The 27,664-nt window shown below is 47.3% G+C and overlaps 1 protein-coding gene across 2 annotated transcripts in view; it reads right to left on the reverse strand.

Moving 5' to 3' along the window:
- Positions 1-27,463, reverse strand: part of MYLK (myosin light chain kinase) — a 358,890-nt gene extending 331,427 nt beyond the window's left edge. Inside the window, exon 1 of one of the 2 annotated variants that reach the window (XM_082262181.1) lies at positions 27,277-27,463. The gene's annotated coding sequence lies outside the window, so the exon portion shown is untranslated. The remainder of the gene's footprint in view (positions 1-27,276) is intronic. The other variant, XM_082262182.1, reaches the window with a different exon arrangement.
- Between the last annotated feature and the right edge of the window lie 201 nt (positions 27,464-27,664).

The following is a 27,664-nucleotide window of genomic DNA, read 5'->3' on the forward strand; positions in this document are numbered from 1 at the left end:
GATCATCCTGCTACAACCACTTCTCTGAGTCGACGGACAGGGACAGGGACGGGGATGGAGACAGGGACAGGGGCAAGAATGAAGACAGGTACAGGGACGGGGACAGGGATGGAGACAGGTACAGGGACGGGGATAGGTACAGGGATAGAGACAGGTACGGGGATGGGGACAGGGACAGAGACAGGGATGGGGATAGGGACAGAGACAGGTACAGGGACGGGGACAAGGACAGGTACAGGGACGGGGACAAGGACGGGTACAGGGGCAGGTACGGAGACAGGTACAGGTACGGGGACAGGGACATGGACAGGGGCAGGTACGGAGACAGGTACAGGGACAGGTACGGAGACAGGTACAGGTACGGGGACAGGGACGGGGACAGGTACGGAGACAGGTACAGGTACGGGGACGGGGACAGGGACAGGTACAGGGGCAGGTACGGAGACAGGTACAGGGACATGAACAGGTACGGAGACAGGTACATGGACAGGTACGGAGACAGGTACAGGTACGGGGACAGGGACGGGGACAGGTATGGAGACAGGTACAGATACAGGGACAGGTACGGGGATGGGGACAGGGACAGGTACAGGTACGGAGACAGGTACAGATACAGGGACAGGTACGGGGACAGGGACAGGTATGTCAGTTTGCAGGAAGTGGTTAAGCTTATCCATCTGGAACATTTTACCGCATCGCGTTCTCACTGGCAAGTCTTGGCGCAGGTTTGCCCGCTCATGATCCAGCTGCTTTTTCATCTGGGTTTGTTCAGCACCGAAGCTTCAGTTGTCACAGTGTAATCCGCTAAACCGCCGATACCGCCACCAGCCTCGCCTGTGTCCTCTATGGTGGATTGTGAGCATCACCAGCACTAATCCAATCCGGGTCTACTACACTTATTTGTGCCATATGCTCCAGATAACATTTGATCAGTTCTATGAGTGGCGTATCACTATTAACCAGTTCTGGACTGGAAGGTTTTACTCCCTAAAGTGGAGTTCCGGGCAAAAAAAAACGTTTTTACCTAAAAAAAAACCCCCGGGAGAGTTAGGGCTAGTGCATTTAAGCAATGATAGCCTCTGAACTGTCCCAGGTTTCACTTACCTGTACGAAGAAATACTTACCTTGAAAATGTCTTGTCCAGCGCTGCCATCTCTGGTGCGGGCTGCTGAAGTCGGAGCGTCCCTCTTCGTGTCCTCTTCCGTGACGTCGGTGTCCCAGAATGCACAGCACCGGCCCCACTCGTCACTTCCGGTGCAGACACGGCATCCTTGAACAGCTTCTGGGCATGCCCAGCAGCTGTTTAGCAGGGAATGACGCGCCTGCCCCGGAAATGACAAGCGGGGCCGGTGCAGGCGCATTGACTCCTGGGAGCGATGACGCTCCATCTCCCAGAAGTCAATGCAAGGAGGAAGTGACGGCGCGGGCGCAGAGGGAGGAAGTGAAAGAAAGGTGAGAATATTTTCATTCACAACAAGGTAAGTGAAACAAAAAAAATGTTTTAATTATCCAATTCTTTTCCAGGTTTGTGTAAGTTAGCAGACGGTGAAAAGTTTTTTTTTTAGGGTGGAACTCCGCTTTAATGACCAGGCCATTTTTTGCGATTCGGCACTGCGTTACTTTAACAATTGCGCAGTCGTGCAATGCTGTACCCAAATAAAATTGATGTCTTTTTTTCCCCACAAATACAGATTTCTTTTGGTGGTATTTTGATCACCTGTGCGATTTTTATTTTTTGCGCTTTAAAACAAAAAAAAAAAGCGAAAATTCTGAAAATGTTTTCACATTCTGCTATATAACAATCAAATTTTTTCATCCTTTTAGGCCAGTTTGTATTCTGCTACATATTTATGGTAAAAAAAAAAAATCCCAATAAGCGTATTTTGATTGGTTTGCGCAAAAGTTATCGCGTCTACAAACTAGGGGAAAGATTTGTCATTTTTTTTATTTTTTTCTAGTAACGGTGGCAATCAGTGATTTTTAGCCGGACTGCGATATTGCAGTGGACGGATCAGACCCCTAAATTAATCATTTTAGGCCAATTTGTATTCTGCTACATATTTGTGGTAAAAAAAAAAATGGCAATAAGCATATTTTGATTGTTTTGCGTAAAAGTTATCCCGTCTACAAACTAGGGGAAAACTAGATTCATGTCATTATTATTTATTTATTTATTTTTTACTAGTAATGGCGACGATCAGCGATTTTTTTAGCGGGACTGCGACATTGCGGCGGACAGATCGGACCCCTGACTGACATTTTTGACACTTTTGGGGGGACCAGTGACATTACTACAGTAATCAGTGCTAAAATTATCTGCAATAATGAAACTGGCAGGGAAGGAATTAACCCTGTGGGTGATCAAAGGTTTAGATGTGAGCCTAGGGGAGTGTTTTCTAACTGTGGGGGGGGGGAGGGGCTTGTGAAATGACCATAGAGACCTGTGTTCCTATATAGAAGGATCACAGGCGCTCTGTGATCATTCCAGACAGAACGGTCGGCTGTGTTTACAACTCTCTCGGCGGGGAACGATCGCGGGTGCTCGTGGCCAAAAATGATGAAAAAAAATCAGATTTAACATTTTTTTTATTGGGAATGTTATATGGCAGAAAGTGAAAAACTTTATTTTTTTTTTCAGAATTGTCGCACTTTTTTGTTTTTAGCGCAAAAAATAAAAATCGCACAGGTGATCAAATACCACCAATAGAAATCTCTATTGGGGGGGGGGGGGGTGGACATCAATTTTATTTGGGTACAGCGTCGCACGACCGCGCAATTGTCAGTTAAAGTAACGCAGTGCCGAATTGCAAAAAATGGCCTGGTCATTAAGGGGGGAAAATCCTTCCGGTCCGGAGTTGGTTAAAACCCCAATCACTAAACTCTCATATATAAAATTTAGGCTGCTATTGCCATTTCAAGCTTATATTTTTAATTTACTAAAATTCCTGTTACCGGGTGACAACGGCATTGCCTCCCTGTCACCCGGGCTTCAGATGGAGCCATTTCAGCACACATTACACAGACACGGTCCACTGTTGTCACCATGAGGAAATGCCATGCAGTCATCACTGGAAGTGGCTGCAAGGAGGGTGCAGGAGATCAGCAGCACAGATGGGGGGAGGGGGGGGGGTGGATAAAACAAAAACCAGAATTTTATTTAAAAATCCCAATTGTTTATGATATGCGGAGCAAACTTGGTGTCATTGTGTTAGAGTTTAAATCTACATTAATAAATTATCATTTATATTCCTATTTAAATGCCAATTTTATTTTTTTTAAAGAATGTTTTTGGGAAAGCTCCACTCACAGCCCACAATCCTGTCTGTGTGAGCTGCACATTCCACTGACAACAAACTCATTAAAAAAACAAAAAAAAAAAAATTGAATTTAATGATATTCCTCAAAAGAATAGAAAATCCCTTTATGTGCACCAAATGCCTTTGCAAACCCAGGTGTTACCTTGTAAAAGTAGCAGTGACATCATCACTGTGCTGTACATAGCCTGTGCAGAGAGCAGAGCTTTGGAAGGGGTGCCACTTTGGAAAAGTACAGGAGGGGGGCGGAGACGAGACCAGTCACCCTGCACAAGGAGAGAGTGGAGCCGTGGGAGGTACCCAAGAGGCTCCACCCACCACAGAAAACTTAATGGGGGGGGGGGGAGAGACCTACCCAGTCCCCCTGCACAAGGAGAAGGTGTAGAGCTGTGGGAGGGGCCCATCAGGCTCCACCCACTACATAAACTACAGGAAGGGGCGGAGACAAGACCAGTCACCCTGCACAAAGAGAGAGAGCAGAGCTGTGGGAGGGGCCCAGTAGGTCCTCCTGTAGTTTTATGTAGTGGGTGGAGCCTGCTGGGCCCCTCCCAAAGCTCTACTCTTTCTCCTTGTGCAGGGGGACTGGTCTTGTCTTTCCCCCCTAATGAAGCTTTCTGTGGTGGGTGGAGTGCAGAGCTGTGGGAGGGGGCTAGCAGGCTCCACCCACTACAGAAAACTTCATGAGGGGAGGTGACAAGACTAGTCACCCTGCACAAGGAGAAATAGTAGAGCGGTGGGAGGGGCCCATCAGGCTCCACCCACTACAGAAAACTACAGGAGGGGCGGAGAAAAGACCAGTCACCCTGCACAAGGAGAGAGTGGAGCCATGGGAGGTACCCAAGAGGCTCCACCCACCACAGAAAACTTAATGGGGGGGAGAGACCTACCCAGTCTCCCTGGAGAAGGAGGAGTAGAGCTGTGGGAGGGGCCAAGCAGGCTCCACCCACTACATAAAACTACAGGAAGGGGTGGACACAAGACTAGTCACCCTGCACAAGGAGAGAGTGGAGCCATGGGAGGTACCCAGCATGCTCCACCCACCACTGTAAACGTAATGGAGGGGGGGGGGAGACCTGCCCAGTCCCCCTGGAGAAGGAGTAGAGCTGTGGGAGGGGCCCAGCAGGCTCCACCTACTACAGAAAACTAAAGGAGGGGGAATAGACAAGACCAGTCACCCTGCACAAGGAAAGAGCAGAGCTGTGGGAGGGGCCCAGTAGGCCCTTCTGTAGTTTTCTGTAGTGGGTGGAGCCTGATGGGCTCCTCCCACAGCTCTACTTCTTCTCCTTGTGCAGGGGGACTGGTCTTGTCTTTCCCCCTCATGAAGTGGGGGACATTTCTGTGGTGGGTGGAGTTCAGAGCTGTGGGAGGGGGCTAGCAGGCTCCACCCACTACAGAAAACTACAGGAGGGGGCGGAGACAAGACTAGTCACCCTGCACAAGGAGAGAGAGTAGCTGTGAGAGGGGCCAAGGAAGCTCCACCCACTACAGAAAACTACAGGAGGGGGCGGAGACAAGACCAGTCACCCTGCACAAGGAGAGAGAGTAGCTGTGAGAGGGGCCAAGCAAGCTCCACCCACTACAGAAAACTTAATGAGGGGAGGGGACAAGACCAGTCACCCTGCACAAGGAGAGAGAGCAGAGCTGTGGGAGGGTACCAGCAGGCTCCTCCCACTACAGAAGAGGGCAGAGACAACACCAGTCCCCGGCACAGAAAGTCTCACACTGGATTACTGCACAGATCTGGAAGAAATACCCAAAGCTCACTGAGATTCCGGAAGAAGTCACATAAAGTTATTATCCCGGAGTTTAGATTTAACCCACAATCTCTGTACAGCTGTCCGCCACTCATCAGTATAGGAATTCCTGACAGATAATTATCATTGGCGCGGTATCTGTGATTGCAGTGTTGCTCAGAAATCAATCAGTACGCTGATCATTTTAGGACAATCAGATCATTTATCAGTGTGTTCCGGGAGATGTTTGTCATTCCATCATAAAGGTTTTATGCTGGTACTCCCCCCCCCCCCCAACCTCCCCCTCCCCCCCAGGAGTTGTCAGTTGGGTTGTCAGCGAGGAAACAATAGGGAGGGGGTGGGGATCTGGTAGAACACGCTCCGGATTGCAGTAACTGTCAAGAAATAATTGTTCTGCTGTGACATGAAGAGAACACAAATCAGCCGTCTCACCTGCTGGAGGTATAGATCTATAGATGCAGGAGGAAGGAGGTCCTGATTCCTCTATATAGATCTTTATATGACTAGAGGGGTCTCCAGCAGGAGGAAGGAGGTCCTGATTCCTCTATATAGATCTTTATATCACTAGAGGGGTCCCCAGCAGGAGGAAGGAGGTCCTGATTCCTCTATATAGATCTTTATATAACTAGAGGGGTCACTAGCAGGAGAAGGAGGTCCCTATTCCTCTATATTAGGGGTCTTTAACTTTTCAGTAGGAGGGCCACATCTCACAATTTACACATATTTATAAATAAATAAATAAATAAATAAATGTGCCTCCCCACAAATCTGTGTCCCCGTCAGAGCCTTCCACACATCTGTGTCCCCATTAGAGTGTCCCCCCATCACAATCTCTCCAACATCTTTCCCTCCAATATCTGTGTCCTTATCAGAGTTCTCATAGCACATTAATGTATATCACTGGAGGGGTCACCAGCAGGAGGAAGGAGGTCCTGATTCCTCTATATAGATCTTTATATCACTAGAGGGGTCACCAGCAGGAGGACGGAGGTCCTGATTCCTCTATATAGATCTTTATATCACTAGAGGGGTCACCAGCAGGAGGACGGAGGTCCTGATTCCTCTATATAGATCTTTATATCACTGGAGGGGTCCCCAGCAGGAGGAAGGGGGTCCTGATTCCTCTATATAGATCTTTATATCACTAGAGGGGTCACCAGCAGGAGGACGGAGGTCCTGATTCCTCTATATAGATCTTTATATCACTAGAGGGGTCACCAGCAGGAGGACGGAGGTCCTGATTCCTCTATATAGATCTTTATATCACTGGAGGGGTCCCCAGCAGGAGGAAGGGGGTCCTGATTCATCTATATAGATCTTTATATCACTAGAGGGGTTTTCGTAGACTAAATGAACACTATTATAGTTGACTAAAATACGACTAAAACAAAAAATGACATTTTAGTCAAAAGACTATGACTAAAACGAAAGCGGAAATTGACATCAAAATGAACGCTCCTCTGCTGGCCATTTCTAAATCGGCAACACAATTCCATCCAGAACCGGTAATAATCGCACAATAAAGTTTAAACATGCATTGCACAACCGCATAAGCATAAGTAAGGCCCCTTTTACACGGCGATGGAGTCCGTTCTGTCCAGCGGGGGATCGATCCGCCGATCCCCGCTGAGCAAGTAGATGACAGCTCTGTGTGCGGAGAACGAGCGGTCAGATCCCCGCTGTTCTCTATGGGGAGATCGGATGAGAATGGACCGCCTGTCTGTTCTCATCCGATCCGATCCGCTGGATGGATGGAAAATAGGGTTTCCATCCGTCCGGATTTCACGGACAGGATCGTAATCGGATAGCAGCGGGATGTCTCCCCTGACACCCGCTGCCCCATAGGGGTGCATGGAGCATCCGATCGGGTCTGCCTGAAAAACTGACAGGCGGATCAGACTGGAAAGCCGGTGTGAAAGGGGCCTAAGGGGCATCTGAGCTGCTGAAAGTGAAAAAAATATAGAAGAAAAAAGGCATATCTTATATTTTTTTCTTAGAATTTAATGTTGGTAATATATTCAGGTAAAATGTGCGATGACATTACAGCCAATAGGGTTGACAGTTTTGTGTTTTTTTTTTATTTTAGGCTACGTTCACATGTCAGCGTAGCAATCGCGGGCAGAATCACCGAGATTCTGCCCGCGATCCGGAAATCATTGCAAATTGCGGGACGCCTGTGCGTTGCCCGTGATTTGCAATAGCACCCCAAACGCTGTGCGATGTTGCCACGATTACCGCCTGCCGAATCGCGGTAACATCACACAAAAAAAAAATCGCGGGACGCATGACGCCCCAAAGAAGCTCTTGTACCTTTTTTGGGCGTCATGTGTCCCGCGATTTTTTTTTGCAGTGATTCTGCCCGCGATCGCTACACTGACATGTGAACGTAGCCTAAGAGCCGGTTCACACTATTACGACTTGCCAGATGACTTGGTCAGCCTTGCAAGTCGCGCACCGTCGGGTCCATTGAGTAGTACAGGACTGGTTCTAATAGGAGCGACACAAGTCGCTCCGACTTAAAAAAAGGGTCCTGTACTACTTCGGGGCGACCTGCATAGACATTCATTATATGAAGTCCATGCAAGTTATTATTATACAGGATTTATATAGCGCCAACAGTTTGCGCAGCGCTTAACAAATGAAGGCAGACATTACAGTTACTCTACAATTTGGAACAAAAGGAATCAGAGGGCCCTGCTCGTTAGAGCTTACAATCTAAAAAGTTGCGCCGAAGTCGCGGTGCACACGACTTCACAGGTCACCCCCGAAGACGGAGCGACCTAATGTGAACGGGGGCTAAGCCCCCGTTCACACTGGGGCGACGCTACTTCGCACCGCTACCTCATAACATTGAAGTCTATGGCGGTCGCCTCCTGGTCGCCCCAAAGAAGCTCCAGACCCTTTTTCTGAGTCGGAGCGACTTGTGTCGCTCCTATTAGAACGGCTCCTGTAGCAGTCAATGGACTGCGAGGGAGCGCGACATGTCAAGCTGACAAGTCGCCTGATAAGTCGCGCTGGTGTGAATGGAGTCTAAATCTGTGTCTGTAGTGCGTGTTCAGACCTTAATACCAGAAATAATAACATATTATTCAATTTTTACTCCAGGAGTATATAATTCAATTGGAAATTCTAGAGAAATATTTAAATAACGCATTACAATTAACATAAACATATTCGATTTGACTAAAATGTATGAGATTTTTGTCGACTAAAACTAAAACAATTCAGATGACTAAAATAGCATTTTAGTCAAAAGACTATGACTAAAGGTAAATCGAAATTCGCTGCCAAAATGAACACTGATTGCCCCTATTTGCCTCTGACATTGCTGTCACAATAACGGCACAGTACCGCTCTCCTGCACCTCCCGCCTGCTGCTGCACAAGGAGGCTGAAAGCCAAAGAACTGCGGCTATAAAGAGCAGGCGGGAGCCGGGAGGTGCTACACCAATGACGTCATTGGTTGCTACGATGCTGGCAGTCCTAGCAACCAATCCACAGCATGCGGAAGGAGGGAGTGGCTTTGTCTGCTGTTTGCCAGGACTTGCTGCCAAGAACAGTGAGGGTTTAGAAAAGCAAGCAGACCAGCAGTTATGTGTCTACAGTGTCGGCAGTATCTGAGTGAGCTGCGGGCTGGAGAAAATATACAAGCGGGTTGGATGTGACCTGCGGGCCGAGGTTCGGAGACCCCCTGCTCTATATAAATCTTTAGTTGGACCTCATTTGGAATACAGTGTCCAGTTCTGGAGATCTCATTAACATAAAGATGCTGATAAGAGTCCAGAGGCGACCAACAAATGCCTACAAGCAGGGTTGAACCCAGTGGCAGCTCGTGCTTCATGGGCCGGGGGGGGGGGGGCGGCAGACGGGCCACACCCCCCCCCCCCACACGACAAAACCAACTCCAGCCCACACTGTTTCCTGTCCCCCACCAGCTACAGCCCGCACTGTCCTCCCCCCCATCCCCCCCGGTCGCCGGCTCACTCACCCTGGATAGGGCAGCGGCGGCAGCGGCTTCTCCCACAGTCTCCTCCCTCTTCCTTGGCCAATAGCATGGCTTTTCCTTTCGGCCAATCAGGAAACGGGTCTCAGGACCTGCTTCCTGACTGGCCATGAGGAGAATCCATGTGACAATAGCGAATATTCATTCGCTATTGTCACACAACTGAGTGGGCTCAGGGGACAGTGCTCTCCGCCCTGAGCCCACCCTTTTTTAAAAGGCCTATTAGAGCCTCCGGCTCTAAACACGTGCTTCAAAAAAACAAAAAAAAAAACCCCATTGGAATCCATGCATTAGACGCCCTGCATGCAGATTAGGTGGCCGGCCGCCACTGGTTGAACCTCTCCCTAGTTGCAAATACAGCAGGAAACAATTCTTTAGAGCAGCCTTTTTCAACCAGGGTGCCTTCAGATGTCTTCAGGGGTGCCTTGGCAAAATGCCTAGAAACTGCCCAAAAAAACTGTAAACAAGTCAGCGGGTGGATTCAGCAGGGGCTGACTGGCAACTTTCGGCCCAGGGGGCACTTACAAACCAGAGGCCCATGGTGCAGTGACCCGGCCCCCCCTCCCACTCTCCCTCTTCCCATCCTCCTGACCCCCATTCCAGGCTGGAGGTACTCTCTACTCACTGGCCGAACTCGTGGCTGGCCAGAGGAGGAGGGACTCCAGTGGGGCATGGAACCGGCCTCTGTTCAGACACAAATTGACACCATCCATACTGGGGGGGGCTGCGCCCTGTCCTTGGCTTTACCCCGCACTCAGTAGGTCAGCAGCTGAGAATTTTTGCTTTTCTTCACCAGGAATCCTTTAGACATGTCTGTGGCAGAAGCGATGCAGCCTTTTTACGGGGCATCAGAGAGGCCTGGGGGGCAATTGCCCCCCTGCCCCCTAGTCCAGTCCTCCCCTGGGATCAAGCCTACCTATTCATTACACAAAGCCACAGGTTTTCATTGAGCACCATTACAACCTTCTAGTCACCAGTATCCTCTCATCATCATCAGTTGAAAAAGAAGCACATTGGGCACCTGCACAATACCCTTATTTGCCCTTCTCCTTCTCCTCTCCATTAGCGATGGGGGTCACATTAGCTGAGTGAGGGAGAAGAGAAACACTGGAATACTAGTCAATACCAGTGTGAAAAAGTGTTTGCTTTGGAAGAATAAATCACGACTAATGTTGAGTGTCCTGCATTATGTAAAATTATTAAAGCGGAGTTCCGGCCTCAAAATCGATAAAATCGATTTTGGGCCATCCGCTTGCTGAGGGCAACCTGAAAAATAAATGGATACTGGCGATTTTTTTTTTTTTGTTTACTTACCTTATTAAAGAAGAAAATATACTCACCTTCCTTACACTTCCTCCCTCTGCGGCCTGCGCCGTCACTTCCGGTTTGCGATGATTCCTGGGAGCTGAACGTCATCGCTCCCAGGAATCAATGCGCCTGCACCGGTCCCGCTCGTCACTTCCGGTGCGGGCACGGCATTCAATGCTAAACAGCTCCTGGGCATGCCCAGAAGCTGTGCAGGGATTCCGAGCCTGCACCGGAAGTGACGAGCGGGGCCGGTGCAGTGCATTGTGGGACTCCGACGTCACGGAAGAGGACACGAAGAGGGACGCTGTGGCTTCAGCTGCCCACACCTGAGATGGCAGCGCTGGAGAAGAAATTTTCAAGGTAAGTATTTTTTCTTACAGGTAAGTGCGACCCGGGACAGTTCAGAGGCTATCCATTGTGGAATGTGCTAGCCCTGACTGTCCCGGGGGGGATTTTTATCTCAAATTGACCCCCGAGGCCGGAACTCCGCTTTAATTTCGTTTTTTACATTTTACACCGGGGTGCCTCGAGATTGTGCAGAATTTAAAGGGTGCCATGACTAAAAAAAAAGGTTGAGAAACCCTACTTTAGACAAGTGAACTGCTGCGTGTTCTTCCAGCTCTTGACTGATTTGCAGATTTGCTAGAGGTTTAGTAATCCCAATATTGCAGCCATTCACATGGAATCTCTGTATTAGTGCCAATCGTGATAGGAGAACAGTGCGTTCCATTGGGACACGACACCTTTGAGTGACCTCACACTGTCCGCTATCTGAGGCCACATGACATCGGGGTCACCTGTAGGTGGAGCTCCGCGTCCTGCTGGTCACACACCGGTCGTTGCCCCCCGTGGGACTGGATGACACCTTGTAGCAGATCGATTCCCTGTGGGAAACTCTCTATGTTACGACATTGTCTGTCACACAGAATGAAGAAGATGTGTAATGATTAGTGTTGGGGTAGTTACTCAAAAAATGTAACTAGTTACTTCTGTAAATTGTAATGAGATTACTTTACTAGTTACTGCATTTGAAAAGTAACTTCACTAATTATTACTTTACTTTCCTCTTTCTTAAAGAGGTTGTAAACCCTCTTGTATAACTTTTACCTATAGGTAAGCCTATATTAAGGCTTACCTATAGGTGCTATAAATATATCTTAACATGCACCGTTTAGGAGATATTTACAGCGCAAACTGCCGATGACGTCATCGGCGCAGGCGCTCTGAGGGAACGGCCACCCGTGCCGTTCCTTCAGAGCTCAGTGCCGTGAACGGCGGCTCCCGCGCGCATGCGCGGGAGTGATGTAATCGCGCCTCCGGCCAATCAGATGGCCGGAGGACGCGAACCCGGAAGCGGGACGGCAGGACATGTCCCCGTCCTGTCGCTGAGGTGGCGGCACGGCGGGGGCTTCGTTTTAAGGTAAGTACTACATAATGAGCTAGTATGCGATGCATACTAGCTCATTATGCCTTTCTCTTTACAGGGCTTTTTTTTTCTCGGATTTTTTTTTGGACTTTACTTCCTCTTTAATTGGCCGTGTAGAAGAAGATACATGACACTCTTTCTGCCTAGAGTTTATTGTATAAACACAGGCTTTGGGAAACATGAGAACAAAACCTGAAAAAACAGAATAAAACATAAAGTGCAACAAAAAATCATAAACTTCATCCCTCTCTATTCTTCCAAATAACGATTGTATCGCACGGTTTGGGTAACGCAGGAAAGCGCCTTCCTATAGCCTAGTAAAGTAGTGTAGTTACCTCCTATAGCCTAGTAAAGTAGTGTAGTTACCTCCTATAGCCTAGTAAAGTAGTGTAGTTACCTCCTATAGCCTAGTAAAGTAGTGTAGTTACCTCCTATAGTCTAGTAAAGTAGTGTAGATACCTCCTATAGTCTAGTAAAGTAGTGTAGTTACCTCCTATAGCCTAGTAAAGTAGTGTAGTTACCTCCTATAGCCTAGTAAAGTAGTGTAGTTACCAATATTAGTATTGTAACTAGTTATGTTACTTCCTTATCAAAAAAAGTAATGTAGTTACTGTAATCCGTTACTTTGTAACTCGTTACCCCCAACACTGCTAATGACACCCTGCAACTCTACAATAGGGAGGTGACACCATCACCGGCGCCTGCACTGTCAATCATTAACCAGGGAGGGGGGCCATGGGCAGACACTGACACCGCGTACAGAGGGACCCGCACTCCTCCGATTCTCATGGGAGATTTCAATACAAAGTTCTTTCTATTTATAAAGCTGCTCTGAATATTTCCTCCAGAAGCGGCAATACACTATATTTCCAAAAGTATTGGGACGCCTGCCTTTACACACACATGAACTTTAATGACTTCCCAGTCTTAGTCCGTAGGGTTCAATATTGGGTTGGCTCTGCCCTTTGCAGCTATAACAGCTTCAACTCTTCTGGGAAGGCCGTCCACAAGGTTTAGGAGTGTCTATGGGAATGTTTCACCATTCTTCCAGAAGTGCATTTGTGAGGTCAGGCACTGATGTTGGATGAGAAGGCCTGGCTCGCAGTCTTAGCTCTAATTCATCCCAAAGGTGTTCTATTGGGTTGAGGTCAGGACTCTGTGCAGGACAGTCAAGTTCCTCCACCCCAAACTCGCTCATCCATGTCTTTATGGACCTTGCTTTGTGCACTGGTGCGCAGTCATGTTGGAACAGGGAGGGGCCATCCCCAAACTCCTCCCACAAAGTTGGGAGCATGAAATTGTCCAAAATGTCTTGGTATGCAACGCCTTAAGAGTTCCCTTCACTGGAACTAAGGGGCCAAGCCCAACCCCTGAAAAACAACCCCCACACCATAATCCCCCCTCCACCAAATGATTGGACCAGTACACAAAGCAACCATTTCTGGACCGGAAGGTTTTACCCCCCCCCCCCTAATGACCAGGCCATTTTTTGATCACCTGTGCGATTTTGATTTTTTGCGCTATAAACAAAAAAAAAGAGCGACAATTCTGAAAAAAAAAACAAACAATATTTTTCACTTTCTGCTATATAACATTCCCAATAAAAAAAATCAAAATTTATCATCATTTTAGGCCAATTTGTATTCTGCTATATATTTTTGGTAAAAAAAAATCCCAATAAGCGTATTTTGATTGGTTTGTGCAAAAGTGATCGCATCTACAAACTAGGGGAAAGATTTTTTGTCATTTTTATTTGTTTTTTTACCAGTAAATGGCGGCGATCTGCGATTTTTAGTGGGACTGCAACATTGCAGCAGACAGTTCGGACCCCTAACTGACATTTTTGACACTTCTGAGGGAACCATTGACATTACTACAGTAATCAGTGCTAAAAATATGCACTGTCACTGTACTAATGACACTGGCAGGGAAGGGGGTTAAAACCAGGGGCGATCAAAGGTTTAACTGTGTCCCTAGGGGTTTTTTTTCTAACTGTGTGGGGGATAGACTTTCCTGATGAACACAGACCTGTGTTTCTAATTAAGAGGATCCCCGTGTTCATCACTGACACAACAGCAGTCTGTTGTATTTATATCGGCAGTCCGCCGGTTCTGTCTCCACGGGGACCGATCGCGGGTGCCCGGCGAACATCGAGGCCACCGGACCTGCTGATCGGCTCCCCCTGTGGCCAATCAGCGTGTGCGCACGCCCCTACAAGCTGTCTCATGAAGCATTGTACAGGGTGGGCCAACTCAATATTGAACCCTACGGACTTTAAGACTGGGATGCCATTAAAGTTCATGCGTGTGTTAGGGCAGGCGTCCCAATACTTTTGACAATATAGTGTATTTCAGCAGAAGGTGATTGGCACATAGATTTTTGGGGACATTTTTTGATGAAAATGTACTAATTTTATTTTATTTTACATAAAACCAGAGCTGTCCATGATGTCCCATAGGCAGGGCCATCTTACCGAATGGGCACGCCAGGCAGTTGCCCGGGGGCCCCACCTGCCCAGCGACCCAGCCAAGCATTAGTCCCGATTCCCGTGTGCATCCAGCCACCTTACTTAGCAGGTGGCAAGCTCCTGTTGGCCCTGCACTGCTGTCAGGCCACTGGGCCCGTGGAGGAGGAGCCGACAACTGCAGGAATACCTGTCCGCCTCCACGGGAACAGGCGCACACAGGACAGTCTAGTCTGACTCCCATCCGTGTGTGTGTTACCGGACCCAGCCACCGAACATGAAAGCTGTCATTAGCCTGGCACTGCTGTACCAATAAATATCACCTTATCGATAATTTGCATTTTTATTCTGATGGGTGATTGTGTAGGCGGAGCCCCAGTGCACTGCATTGCCCAGAGCCCTTTAATGCTCTTAAGATAGCGCTGCCCATAGGGGAAATTTCCTCAAAGTGTCATAATAAAAAAGAGGATTTACTGTACCTGGGAAAAGGTAGCTTACTATTGCACAGTAAGGGCCACCTAACATAAATGACAGGCCAATCGGATGGGGGGGGAGGGGGGGGACAGGCAGTTAGCTTTGAATCTGGCATATCAGAGCCCCCCTAGGCAGAGGTGTAAATAGAACCTTCAGGGCCCCGGTGCAAGAAACCATGAAGGGTCCCTTCCCTTCAAGCCTGGGGCTCTTCCCACTGATCCTGGGGTCCTTTACTCTCATTGCAGGGCCCTTTATTATGGTCCCGCAGTAGGACCCTTTCACAAGTTCTGCAGTGGGCCCCCTTCCTGCCATCTTGGGGCCTCCCCACGGTGGTGGAATGTCAGGGCCCGGTTGCAAGTGTGACCTTTGCGATCCTGGAAGTTCCCCCACTGGTGTCAGTAGTTTTTATTTTTTGGTATTTTGATTAGTATTATTACTTAAAAATATGCACTGTTACTGTAATAATGACACTGGCAGGGAAGGGGTTAACCCAGGGGCGATCAAAGGGTTAAGTGTGAGCCTAGGGGGTGTTTTCTAACTGTGAGGGGGTGGGCATGTGGAAGCCTCCTATATAGAAGGATTACAGGAGCTCTGTGTTTATTCCAGAGAGAAGAACGGTCGGCTGTGTTTACAACAACTGATCGTCCTTCTCTCTCAGCGGGGAGCGATGGCGACCACCGGCCCTGTGGATCGGCTTCCCCCGCTGCCTAATGGGGGCGCGCGCACACCCCCAGGAGCTCACTTGCGAACCGTTGTACCTATACGTCTGTTGGTGCAGCCGAGCCAGCCTGCTGCAGTATATCTGTGGCAGGTGGTCTGCAAGTAGTTAAAGCAAACAAAATATCTTTTGAACGGCAGACTAATATTCTGAGAATTTTCCTAAGAATTTTTGTTTGAAGTTTTAGCCATCTATGGCCAGCTATATTAGTCTGCAACATGCACAATAATTAATCATACATATTTAATACAGAAAAGAAGAACATTCCTTGATTGTCCAAGGGAGCTTGATTTCCTCAACGCGTTTCACGGGGTGACCCCGATTCCTCAGAGGGATGGGGGAGAACAGTAAGTCTGTGACATGCAAAATAGTTGATCATAATAAATACAGAAAAGTAAAAATGTTCCTTGATTGTTACATTGAAACATCACAGAAGTAAATACTCCCTGCCCTTGTATGAGATTAACATAAAACAGAGTTGCGCTAGTAAATGATTTTGCACATAACTAATAAAAGGAAAAAACACCAAAAAAAAAAAAAAATGTATGAAAGTCCCATATAAATAGTCAGTGGCGGCCCTTCCATTGGGAGTGCATCCATGTGTCCGGCCCCCTAATCTACATGCAGGGCGCCGGACGAGAGGATTCCAATTGGGGATTTTTTTTTTTTTAAGCACCTGATTGGAGCCAGAGGCTCTAATAGCCTTCAAAAAAGGGTGGGCTTGGGGTGCAGAGAACTGCGCCCTGAGCCCACCCAGTTATATGACAATAGCGAATGAATATTCGCTATTATCACACAAATTTGCCTCCCAGCCAATCAGGAAGCTGGTCGTGGCTGAAAAGAGAAGCGATTTTACTGGCCATCGGCCAGAAAGAGGGAGGAGACTCACAGCCGCTCGGGGAAGGAGCAGGTAAGGATGCTGGTTGTCCGGCTGGGCAGCCAGCTGTCCTGCCCGGGAGGGGGTGGTAGACTTGAATACCGGCCGCCCCCCCCAAATGTTCATTCACCAGCCCCCACTGTAAATAGTCCCAATTAGTAGGGTCTCAATTATGTTGGATCCCATATAATTCCCTGTCCAGAGTGACGCACATCACCGTCCACCACCAAGCATGCTCAATGGAAAAAAAGATCTCTCTCTCTTTTTTTTTTTTTTTAGTCTAAATATTTTGTGGTGTTTTAATGTAACAATCAAGGAACATTTTACTTTTTCTGTAAATATTATGATCAATTCTTTTGCATGTTAGGGCTCTTTCACACGGGCTTTCCATGTGAAAGGTCCGCTGCGGGACTTTTTTTTTTTTTTCACGGAGCGGATGACATTTCTGTCATCCGCTCCGTAGGTCCGCATATCATCCCATCCGTTTGCGGATGATATGCGGACCTAATGTAAGTCTATGGGGACTGCGGATGTCAGCGGATGACACCGCTGACATCCGATTTTCCTTCCTTTCTGTTTTTTGAACGGAACAAAAATAGGATTTTTTCAGTTCCAAAAAACGGAACAGAACTGACAGGAGGAAAATCGGATGTCAGCGGATGGTATTCCGCTGACATCCGCAATGCCATAGACTTACATTATGTCCGTATATCATCCGCAAAAAAATAGGATGAGCTGCGGACATACGGAGCGCCCGTGTGAAAGGGCCCTAACAGACTTACATTCCCCCCCCCCCCCATCCCTCTGAACAATCGGGGTCACCCTGCGAAACGCATTGAGGAAATCAAGCTCCCTTGGACATTTCCAATAAAAGAAATAATTCTGTCAATATTGCTGGGCAATAATTCTTCAATCCCAATACAATCTGTATACAGTCACTACTTGCAAATAGAGATTCCCCCTTATGGGGATTTTTTAACATGTTTTGTAATGTGTGAAATGTTTTTGTAACAGATGTATTAATACATTTTGTATTTCTTTTAGGATAACGGAGTCCATTTTCATTTTTGCCTGATGTATTTTTTTGTCATTATTGGGATGTGGTGACAGTGCACACAACCCACAATGATGAACTCAATATTCATATTGATGGCAAAAGTCCGAGAGTACCAGAGATGCTCCCTGTACAGATCCTTCTATGAACGAGAGGTCACTGCCCTGAGTTCGGCTCCATGACAGGGAATGAGAGAAGAGGAGGCAGAGAGGAGAGGAGGCAGAGAGGAAAGGTGGCAGAGAGGAAAGGTGGCAGAGAGGAGAGGAGACGAGAGGCAGCAGAGAGGAGAGGCGGCAGAGAGGAGAGGAGGCAGAGAGGAGAGGAGGAAGAGAGGAGAGGAGGCAGAGAGGAGAGGAGGCAGAGAGGAGAGGCGGCAGAGAGGAGAGGTGGCAGAGAGGAGAGGCGGCAGAGAGGAGAGGCGGCAGAGAGGAGAGGAGGCAGAGAGGAGAGGAGGCAGAGAGGAGAGGAGGCAGAGAGGAGAGGCGGCATTGAGGAGAGGCGGCAGAGAGGAGAGGAGGCAGAGAGGAGAGGAGGCAGAGAGGAGAGGTGGCAGAGAGTCAGAGAGGAGAGGTGGCAGAGACGAGAGGAGGCAGAGAGGAAAGGAAGGCAGAGAGGAGAGGCGGCAGAGAGGAAAGGAGGCAGAGAGGAGAGGCGGCAGAGAGGAAAGGAAGGCAGAGAGGAGAGGCGGCAGAGAGGAGAGGCGGCAGAGAGGAGAGGCGGCAGAGAGGAGAGGCGGCAGAGAGGAAAGGAGGCAGAGAGGAAAGGAGGCAGAGAGGAGAGGCGGCAGAGAGGAGAGGCGGCAGAGAGGAGAGGCGGCAGAGAGGAGAGGAGGCAGAGAGGAGAGGCGGCAGAGAGGAGAGGCGGCAGAGAGGAGAGGCGGCAGAGAGGAGAGGCGGCAGAGAGGAGAGGAGGCAGAGAGGAGAGGCGGCAGAGAGGAGAGGCGGCAGAGAGGAGAGGAGGCAGAGAGGAGAGGTGGCAGAGAGTCAGAGAGGAGAGGTGGCAGAGACGAGAGGAGGCAGAGAGGAGAGGAGGCAGAGAGGAAAGGAAGGCAGAGAGGAGAGGCGGCAGAGAGGAGAGGCGGCAGAGAGGAAAGGAGGCAGAGAGGAGAGGCGGCAGAGAGGAAAGGAAGGCAGAGAGGAGAGGCGGCAGAGAGGAGAGGCGGCAGAGAGGAAAGGAGGCAGAGAGGAAAGGAGGCGGAGAGGCGGCAGAGAGGAGAGGCGGCAGAGAGGAGAGGCGGCAGAGAGGAGAGGAGGCAGAGAGGAGAGGCGGCAGAGAGGAGAGGCGGCAGAGAGGAGAGGAGGCAGAGAGGAGAGGCGGCAGAGAGGAGAGGTGGCAGAGAGTCAGAGAGGAGAGGTGGCAGAGACGAGAGGAGGCAGAGAGGAGAGGAGGCAGAGAGGAAAGGAAGGCAGAGAGGAAAGGAAGGCAGAGAGGAAAGGAAGGCAGAGAGGAAAGGAAGGCAGAGAGGAGAGGCGGCAGAGAGGAAAGGAGGCAGAGAGGAGAGGCGGCAGAGAGGAAAGGAAGGCAGAGAGGAGAGGCGGCAGAGAGGAGAGGCGGCAGAGAGGAAAGGAGGCAGAGAGGAGAGGTGGCAGAGAGGAGAGGCGGCAGAGAGGAGAGGAGGCAGAGAGGAGAGGCGGCAGAGAGGAGAGGAGGCAGAGAGGAGAGGTGGCAGAGAGTCAGTGAGGAGAGGTGGCAGCTGACCTTTTTATGATCACATTCTTATTTTACAGACTGGTATGAAGGAAACACAGTGATGGAAAAAGCATTTGTAAGTTTAGCCAATTATTTTTGCTTGATAATTTTTCATGGTCTATGTAACTGGGGGCGTGGCAGGGGGTGTGTCTTCTACCTGCACACTCTGTGATAAAGGGCACCCCCTGGTCCCCTCTCAGAAAGTTAGGAGATAAGCATTTGCATGACCAGTCAGTTAATATACAATAAAAAGAAATGTGGAGTACTTTGCGAGTATAATGCCACATTCTATATGAAAATTGTAATGTTCCCTTACAACGGTGGCACATGCAATGCTCTTTTATATTGGTGGTCAGTGGGAAGAATGTCCCTTACATTGGTGGTCAGTGGGAAGAATGCCCCTTACATTGGTGATCAGTGGGAAGAATATCCCTTACATCGGCGGTCAGTGGGAAGAATGTCCCTTATGTTGGTGGTCAGTGGGAAGAATGCCCCTTACATTGGTGGTCAGTGGGAAGAATGCCCCTTACATTGGTGGTCAGTGGGAAGAACGCCCCTTACATTGGAGGTCAGTGGGAAGAATGCCCCTTACATTGGTGATCAGTGGGAAGAATGCCCCTTACATTGGTGGTCAGTGGGAAGAATGCTCCTTACATTGGTGGTCAGTGGGAAGAATGCCCCTTACATTGGTGGTCAGTGGGAAGAATGCCCCTTACATTGGTGGTCAGTGGGAAGAATGCCCCTTACATTGGTGGTCAGTGGGAAGAATGCCCCTTACATTGGTGGTCAGTGGGAAGAATGTCCCTTACATTGGTGGTCAGTGGGAAGAATGCTCCTTACATTGGTGGTCAGTGGGAAGAATGCTCCTTACATTGGTGGTCAGTGGGAAGAATGTTCCTTACATTGGTGGTCAGTGGGAAGAATGCCCCTTACATTGGTGGTCAGTGGGAAGAATGCTCCTTACATTGGTGGTCAGTGGGAAGAATGTCCCTTACTTTGGTGGTCAGTGGTTAAAATGCTCCTTAAATTTGTGGTCAGTGGGAAGAATGTTACCATAACAAGCAACTTTAAAGTTCATTGGTTACATATCTGAGAAGTAGAAACTATTCACTGCTCAAGGAACCTCTAGCAACCCATGGAGGGTGCAAAAGGCTGTAGAATTGTAAATGGCTGAATTTGTAGGATTTGGACCATTTTTGCTCAAGTGATTAAACCATCCACACTTCTTGTATTTCTAATGTTTAAACCATTGGGCATCAAAGATTAGGAAAATCTTTCAACAAATGATAGCAATAAAGGAAATAATGAAATGACCCTTTTTAGAGGTTTTCATAATCTGATAGTATGTTGTCCCCTGACAATGACAGCTTGCGGTCTTTTGTGACAGTTGTGAGCGAGGACCTTTTTTTCCATTCTAACCCTCCAGGTCTAGGTTGCCTGGCATGGGCTGCATGTTAGAGATTTCCTCAAAGTGGTTTAAAAAGATGTTGAGGTCAAGAGACTGATGTTAAGGGTATTATCCAGAAGCTAAGAGATCTTAGTCCCATGCAGGGTCCTAGGGTTCCTCAAGAGGTGACCTTGAAGTGTGACTTACCTCCCATCTGATGGTTCCGGCTTAGTTCCAGGACCAATGCCATTTGGCAGAGCCAGAAGCATGACTGCAATGGTGGCACTGTGGCCACCACTGTAAGGGGGCATTCTTCCCATTGACCACTACCAATGGAAGGGGTATTTGCTCTGAAAACCCCAATGGACTAATCTGAACAGGAGTTCCTGAAGATTCATACATTTTTTTCAAGGCTTCCTCCGGGATAAAAAGGTTGGAAAAGCCTGGTATAGAGTATAATGAAGTTCAGTTTTCATGATTCATAGGTACCTAGTAACAGGAAGATGGTTGATTTGATATACTTACGTACAGGGCTATTGGGAAAGGTGCATCAGGCCCGGTGTTGAAATACATAGCTGTATGACCAATGGGGATCCTTCATAGGAAATATAGGTAAGCGCGTGAGGGATAGGCTAGGGAGGGATCAATAGATAAGGTAAATAAGAAGGTGGGACATCATGGAAAGGCAGGGAGATGGGGTAGAGCCTGGTTGGGGAGATTCAGCATCCCAACCTATGTAGGGTATTTTCAAGAAACTAAAAGCTAGAAGAAGCTAAAAGATCTCAGACCCATGCAGGGCCTGTGGAACACTAAGGGTGGCTAGGGGTTCCTTGAACTGCGACTTACTTACCTCTCATCTGATGGCACCTGCATAGTTCCAGGACTAATGCCACCTGGCAGAGCAGTAGCATGACTGCAAGGATGGAATTCTGGCCACCACTGTAAGGGGGGATTCTTCCCAATGACCACTATTATTGTAAGGGGTATTTGCTCAATGACTTCCAATTGACTAATCTGAACAGGGGTTCCTGGAGACAAACATTTTTTCAAAGGTTCCCTTCACATACCATTATACATATGTTTCCAGTACATAAGGAGGGTTCATTTGATAGACTTAGGCCCTGTGTTGGAAAACTTGACTGTGTGACCAAGGGGGATCGTTCAGGGGGAACATAGGTAAGCGGGGGAGGGATAGGCTAGGGAGTGATCAATAGATAAGGTAGATAGGAAGGGGGGGGCACCAAGGAAAAGTAGGGAAGAGGTGGGTACAGCCCAGACAGGGGAGATTCTGCATCCCAACCAATGTAGGGTATTATCAAGAAGCTAAAAGATCTCAGGCCATTGCAGGGCCCGTGGAACCCTAGGGTTCCTCAAGAGGTGGCCAGGGGTTCCTTGAACTGTGACTTACTTACCTCCCATCTGATGGTGCCTGTGCATACTTCCAGGACCAATGTCACTTGGCAAAGCCAGAAGCATGACTGCAAGGGTGGCATTCTGGCCACCACTGTGAGAGGGCATTCTTCCCATTGACCACAACTAATGTAGGGGTATTTGCTCAATGACCTCCAATTGACTAATCTGAACAGGGGGTCCTGGAGACTTGAACATTTTTTCAAGGGCTCATCTGGGGTACAAATGTTGGGAAAGGCTAGCATATGGTTTAATGAAGTTCATTTTTCATATAACATGATACATATGTACCCAATAACAGGAAGATGGTTCATTTGATAGACTTCTTCGATGTATAGGATGACCTGGGAAGGTTGAATCAGGCCCTATGTTGAAAAACTTGGCTGTGTGACCAAGGGGCATTCTTCAGGAAGAAGATAGGGTAAGGAGGGGTCATAAGATAATGGGGGGCATCAAGGAAAGGTAGACAACAGATGGGGGGTAAAGCCCAGATAGGGAAGATTCGGCATTCCCAACCAAATGTTGGGTATGGTCTTGAAGTTAAGAGATCTCAGACCGGTGCAGGGCCCAATGAGATGACCCAGATACTCCATCTGGTTTAAGGAGTATTATTTATGGAGAGATGCCAAGAGATCCTCCATATGCCATATACAGTATGTGTAGACACTTGGACCTGATGGAGATTTCCAATGACAAGGACTTCTACTGCATTCTGGAGAGCTTTTGTTTTTTACTCCAGAACTTTTCACTTTTTCCATCTGCTAAATCAGAAGATCAACTTGGCCTTACGTTCCCAATCATTGTCATGTTGGAAAGATCAAGTGCAAACCATGAGCAGGATCCAGACTGATGAATGTACGTTTTTTTCCAATATTCTCTGAAAATATTTACTAAATTCCTTCCGAAAACGGCAGAAATATTCTGCTTCTCCTAATAAGCCTTGGTGACTCTCCTCTCCAAACAGGTTTTGACCATTAAATTTAGAGTTGGTCTCATAACTCTGAATACATTTATTGCTTCTTTGGGTGCCATTCAGCATGCTGTAAGCAAACTGTTTGTTATCATTGGTGCAGCAAAATTGGCAAAACCAAACTCTACCAGGGGGGTGTAAACTTATAAACACAACTGTATGCAAACCCATCCATACCGTCTGAGGAAAATCACCCAATGTCTTATTGTTTTCTGTCGTGAGGAATATTCTTCATCTCCACCAGCGCTGACAGGAAAATTCGCTGCTCTGACTGCTTTTTATCACTGCGAGCAATTCTCTATATTTATAGTCCATGTCATATATCTGCTATCAGCCCGACACAGACACAGGAAGTCATTGTAATCACACGGCAATCAGACAAGTGAGAATCACCCGCACAGTCATCCATGGCGGGGGTGTGGGAGGGTACAGATACAAGGCCAGTCAATTCATCTACTGCATAATTTGATGAGGAACTACAACCACCAGCAGGTCAAGACAGGGATGGTGAGAACCCCTCATAATAGGCACAGCAGGTGTACAGACCCAGGAACTCAGCACAGGGATGGTGGGAACCCCTCATAATGGACACAGCAGGTATACAGACCCGGGAACTCAGCACAGGGATGGTGGGAACCCCTCATAATTTGCACATCGGGTGTACAGACCCAGGAACTCAGCACAGGGATGGTGGGAACCCCTCATAATGGGCACAGCGGGTGTACAGACCCAGGAACTCAGCACAGGGATGGTGGGAACCTCTCATAGTGGTCACAGCGGGTGTACAGACCCGGGAACTCAGCACAGGGATGGTGGGAACCCCTCATAATGGGCACAGTGGGTGTACAGACCCAGGGACTCAGCACAGGGATGGTGGGAACCCCTCATAATGGGCACAGCGGGTGTACAGACCCGGGAACTCAGCACAGGGATGGTGGGAACCCCTCATAATGGGCACATCGGGTGTACAGACCCAGGAACTCAGCACAGGGATGGTGGGAACCCCTCATAATGGGCACATCGGGTGTACAGACCCAGGAACTCAGCACAGGGATGGTGGGAACCCCTCATAATGGGCACAGCGGGTGTACAGACCCGGGAACTCAGCACAGGGATGGTGGGAACCCCTCATAATGGGCACATCGGGTGTACAGACCCGGGAACTCAGCACAGGGATGGTGGGAACCCCTCATAATGGGCACAGCAGGTGTACAGACCCGGGAACTCAGCACTCAGCACAGGGATGGAGGAACCCCTCATAATGGGCACAGCAGGTGTACAGACCCAGGAACTCAGCACAGGGATGGTGGGAACCCCTCATAATGGGCACAGCGGGTGTACAGACCCAGGAACTCAGCACAGGGATGGTGGGAACCCCTCATAATGGGCACAGCAGGTGTACAGACCCGGGAACTCAGCACAGGGATGGTGGGAACCCCTCATAATGGGCACAGCGGGTGTACAGACCCGGGAACTCAGCACAGGGATGGTGGGAACCCCTCATAATGGGCACAGCAGGTGTACAGAACTCAGCACAGGGATCTCACCAGTAGAATACAGAAGAATTCTAGGAAACTATTTGGTGATTTAACTCTCCAGTATCTTCTAAACTCTGACTGTTAAAGCAACAAGCGCTTTCTGTGGCTGAACAATAAATGAATGAATGACTCATTCCCATTCCCAATATATACATCCCAGCACCAGCACAGAGCCAACAATGCGGCGTGCGGGGAGGACAGACATCAAAGTGACAACTCATCACACACCATTCTGTGCAACAGAGACTGGGGGTCCGAGGATTAACCTCCGAGCTGCTGGACGCTTCTGATCACCCCCAGCGCAGACATGGATGGCGGTACGGAGGAGAGACATCAAAGCTCCATCCAAAACACTGAATGCATCAATTATCATGAAATACAGCCCTGCGTGATCCCGAATCATACCAGGCTGGCCAATCCCAGAGCCTCGGACACTAAAGAATGACGGAATTCACAGAATACAGGACTGTCCCCACCACCTTCACATCCACGATGAATGATAATAATATGATAAATGATACCACATCTGTGAGAAATGACATCACATCTACCATAAATGATACCAAGACGATGATAAAAGATAATTCTATGATAAATGATATCATATTCACAATAAATCATATCACATCCATGACAAATGATACCACATTGATGATGAATGATGCCACATATATGATAAATGATACCACATTGATGATGAATGATACCACATTGATGATGAATGATGCCACATATATGACAAATGATACCACATTGATGATGAATGATACCACATTGATGATGAATGATGCCACATATATGACAAATGATGCCACATTGATGATGAATGATGCCACATATATGACAAATGATCCCATATTGATGATGAATGATGCCACATTAATGATGAATGATGCCACATTGATGATGAATGATGCCACATTGATGATAAATGATCCCAATATGACAAATGATCCCATATTAATGATGCCACATATATGATAAATCATGCCACATCCACAATAAAGATTATCACATCCATGATAAAGGATACTACATCTACACTAAATTATATCACGTCCATGGTAAATGATATCGAATTCATGATCAAAATGATACCACATCCATGATACATCTATGATAAATGATCCTACATGTGTGATAAAGTAATATAATATAATAATAAATATTATTTTTTTATAGTAATACAATAATATCACATATATGATAAATAATATTGAATTAATAAACAATAATATTATTATTATACAGGATTTATATAGCGCCAACAGATATAATATTGATGATAAATGATACCACATGGATGATAAATAATATCACATATATGATATTGAAATCACAATAAATTATACCACATCCATCCTAAATGATATAGCTATGATAAAATGATAACACATCGATGATAAATGATATCATGTCCATCAATGATAAATACATGTGTGATAAAGGATATCACATCCATGATAAACGATATTGATTTCATGATACATATACGATAAATGATACTACATGTTCGATAAGTTATATCACATATATGATAAAATTATATTGAAATAATGATAAATGATACCACATCTATCATAAATCATACAGCTATGATAAGTGATACCACGTCATTGATAAATGATTCACCTATGATAAATGATATCATGTCCATAAATGATAAATGATACTACATGTATGATAAATGATATCACGTGTGTGATAAAGGAAACCACATCTACAATAAATGACATAACATCTATGATAAATGATACATCTATGATAAAGGAGATGTCATAATACTGTATATGACACCACATCTTCTGTATAATAAATAGCACATATATGACATCCTATATCACATCTTACAATACATGAAATCATATCAATGATAAATTATACCATATTTATGATAAATAATATTACATCTACAGTAAGGGATATCACATCCATGATAAATGACAATACTTAATCAAAAATAGGTTTGATGTACTTAAAATTTTAGCAAACAAAATAAAAAAAGAAAAGAAAAAAGAAAAGAGGAAGAAGGATCTCACAATGGGGGGGAAGTTGCAGAGTATAAATTACAAAGAAGAAGAATAAATAGAAGCAAAACAAGAATAACTCCTCATCACAGCGCCCTCCACACATCTCAATGTCACCCACAGGAGGAAAATTCTCTATTTTTTTTAGGTTAATTTTGGGATAAAATATAAAAATATTGGGACCCCAGGGAGCTGAGTGATATAAGGAGGCTGCAGATCTATGGTGGGGGGGGGGGGGGTTCTGATGTAAACAATAAATTCGATTAGAATCTCTGCACACAGAACAATCATTATCCAATTTCATCAGAATTTTATTATTTTCTAAATCCTGACAATTTTAGCTTTAAATCCCCCCCCCTCCCCCTCCTCACTGTCACTGAAAAATCACCTGACCCATATGACAGATCGATGGTGCTCCTACCACACATTATACAATCCAATCAGAATAAAAATAAGTCTAAACCGATTTACATTTAACTGAATCTGGCAGAAAGTACAGACATCATCTGATCACTGACACACACACAGCAATTCATAAACAATCTGAGTTATTTTAATCTATAGGAAAAAGATATATGTGGATTGGATTATATGCGATCAATAAGTGTCAGGTCAGCCCCTACCTGATCTATCTGTCCATCCTGGATCTGTCCTGTCTCTGGGATCAAACACCTGTACTGGGGGGGGGGGGGGGGGAGAGGTAGAAATAGTCCTGGTGGGGGGACCTCCTACAGCAGCCAAACCTCACCCTACATAAACCCCAATGTAAGGGGATCCCCAATAATTAATTCATTACCTATAACAGAATACTGAAAGATACAATGTAACACCATAAGCCCTGTGATGGGATGCTGCATACCTTACCTTGCACCAAGAGCTTGCAATCCATCTCCCTTATGCCCCAGTTCAGCTCCTGGCTCACCTCTCAGCAGCAGCCTAGTCCCGCCCCCTGTAGGCTGCCCCTGGGAGGGGTATCAGGGCTGCTGGGCTGTGGTTGTCCCAGAAACACTCCTGTCTTGTTTAAACACAAACTGCAGCTTTGAACCTCATCACAGCCTTCCCCCAACCACCTGCATGGATTGCACAGCCAGGGTGAGCAGGACAATGGCTGCCTGCAGGCTCCAGCAGGTGGAGGTTCCCTGCCTGCAGCAGGCTGTCCCTGAGTCCTCCCTGAAGGGTTCAATGGGAGAGGAGAGGAGAGGAGCTCAGAGCTCATCAGAGAAAAGCTGCCCCAAAACTTTCCAAAGTTTGT

The sequence above is a fragment of the Pelophylax lessonae genome, assembly GCF_965119305.1.
Source record: "Pelophylax lessonae genome assembly, chromosome: 6".
NCBI classification, from domain to species: Eukaryota; Metazoa; Chordata; class Amphibia; order Anura; family Ranidae; genus Pelophylax; species Pelophylax lessonae.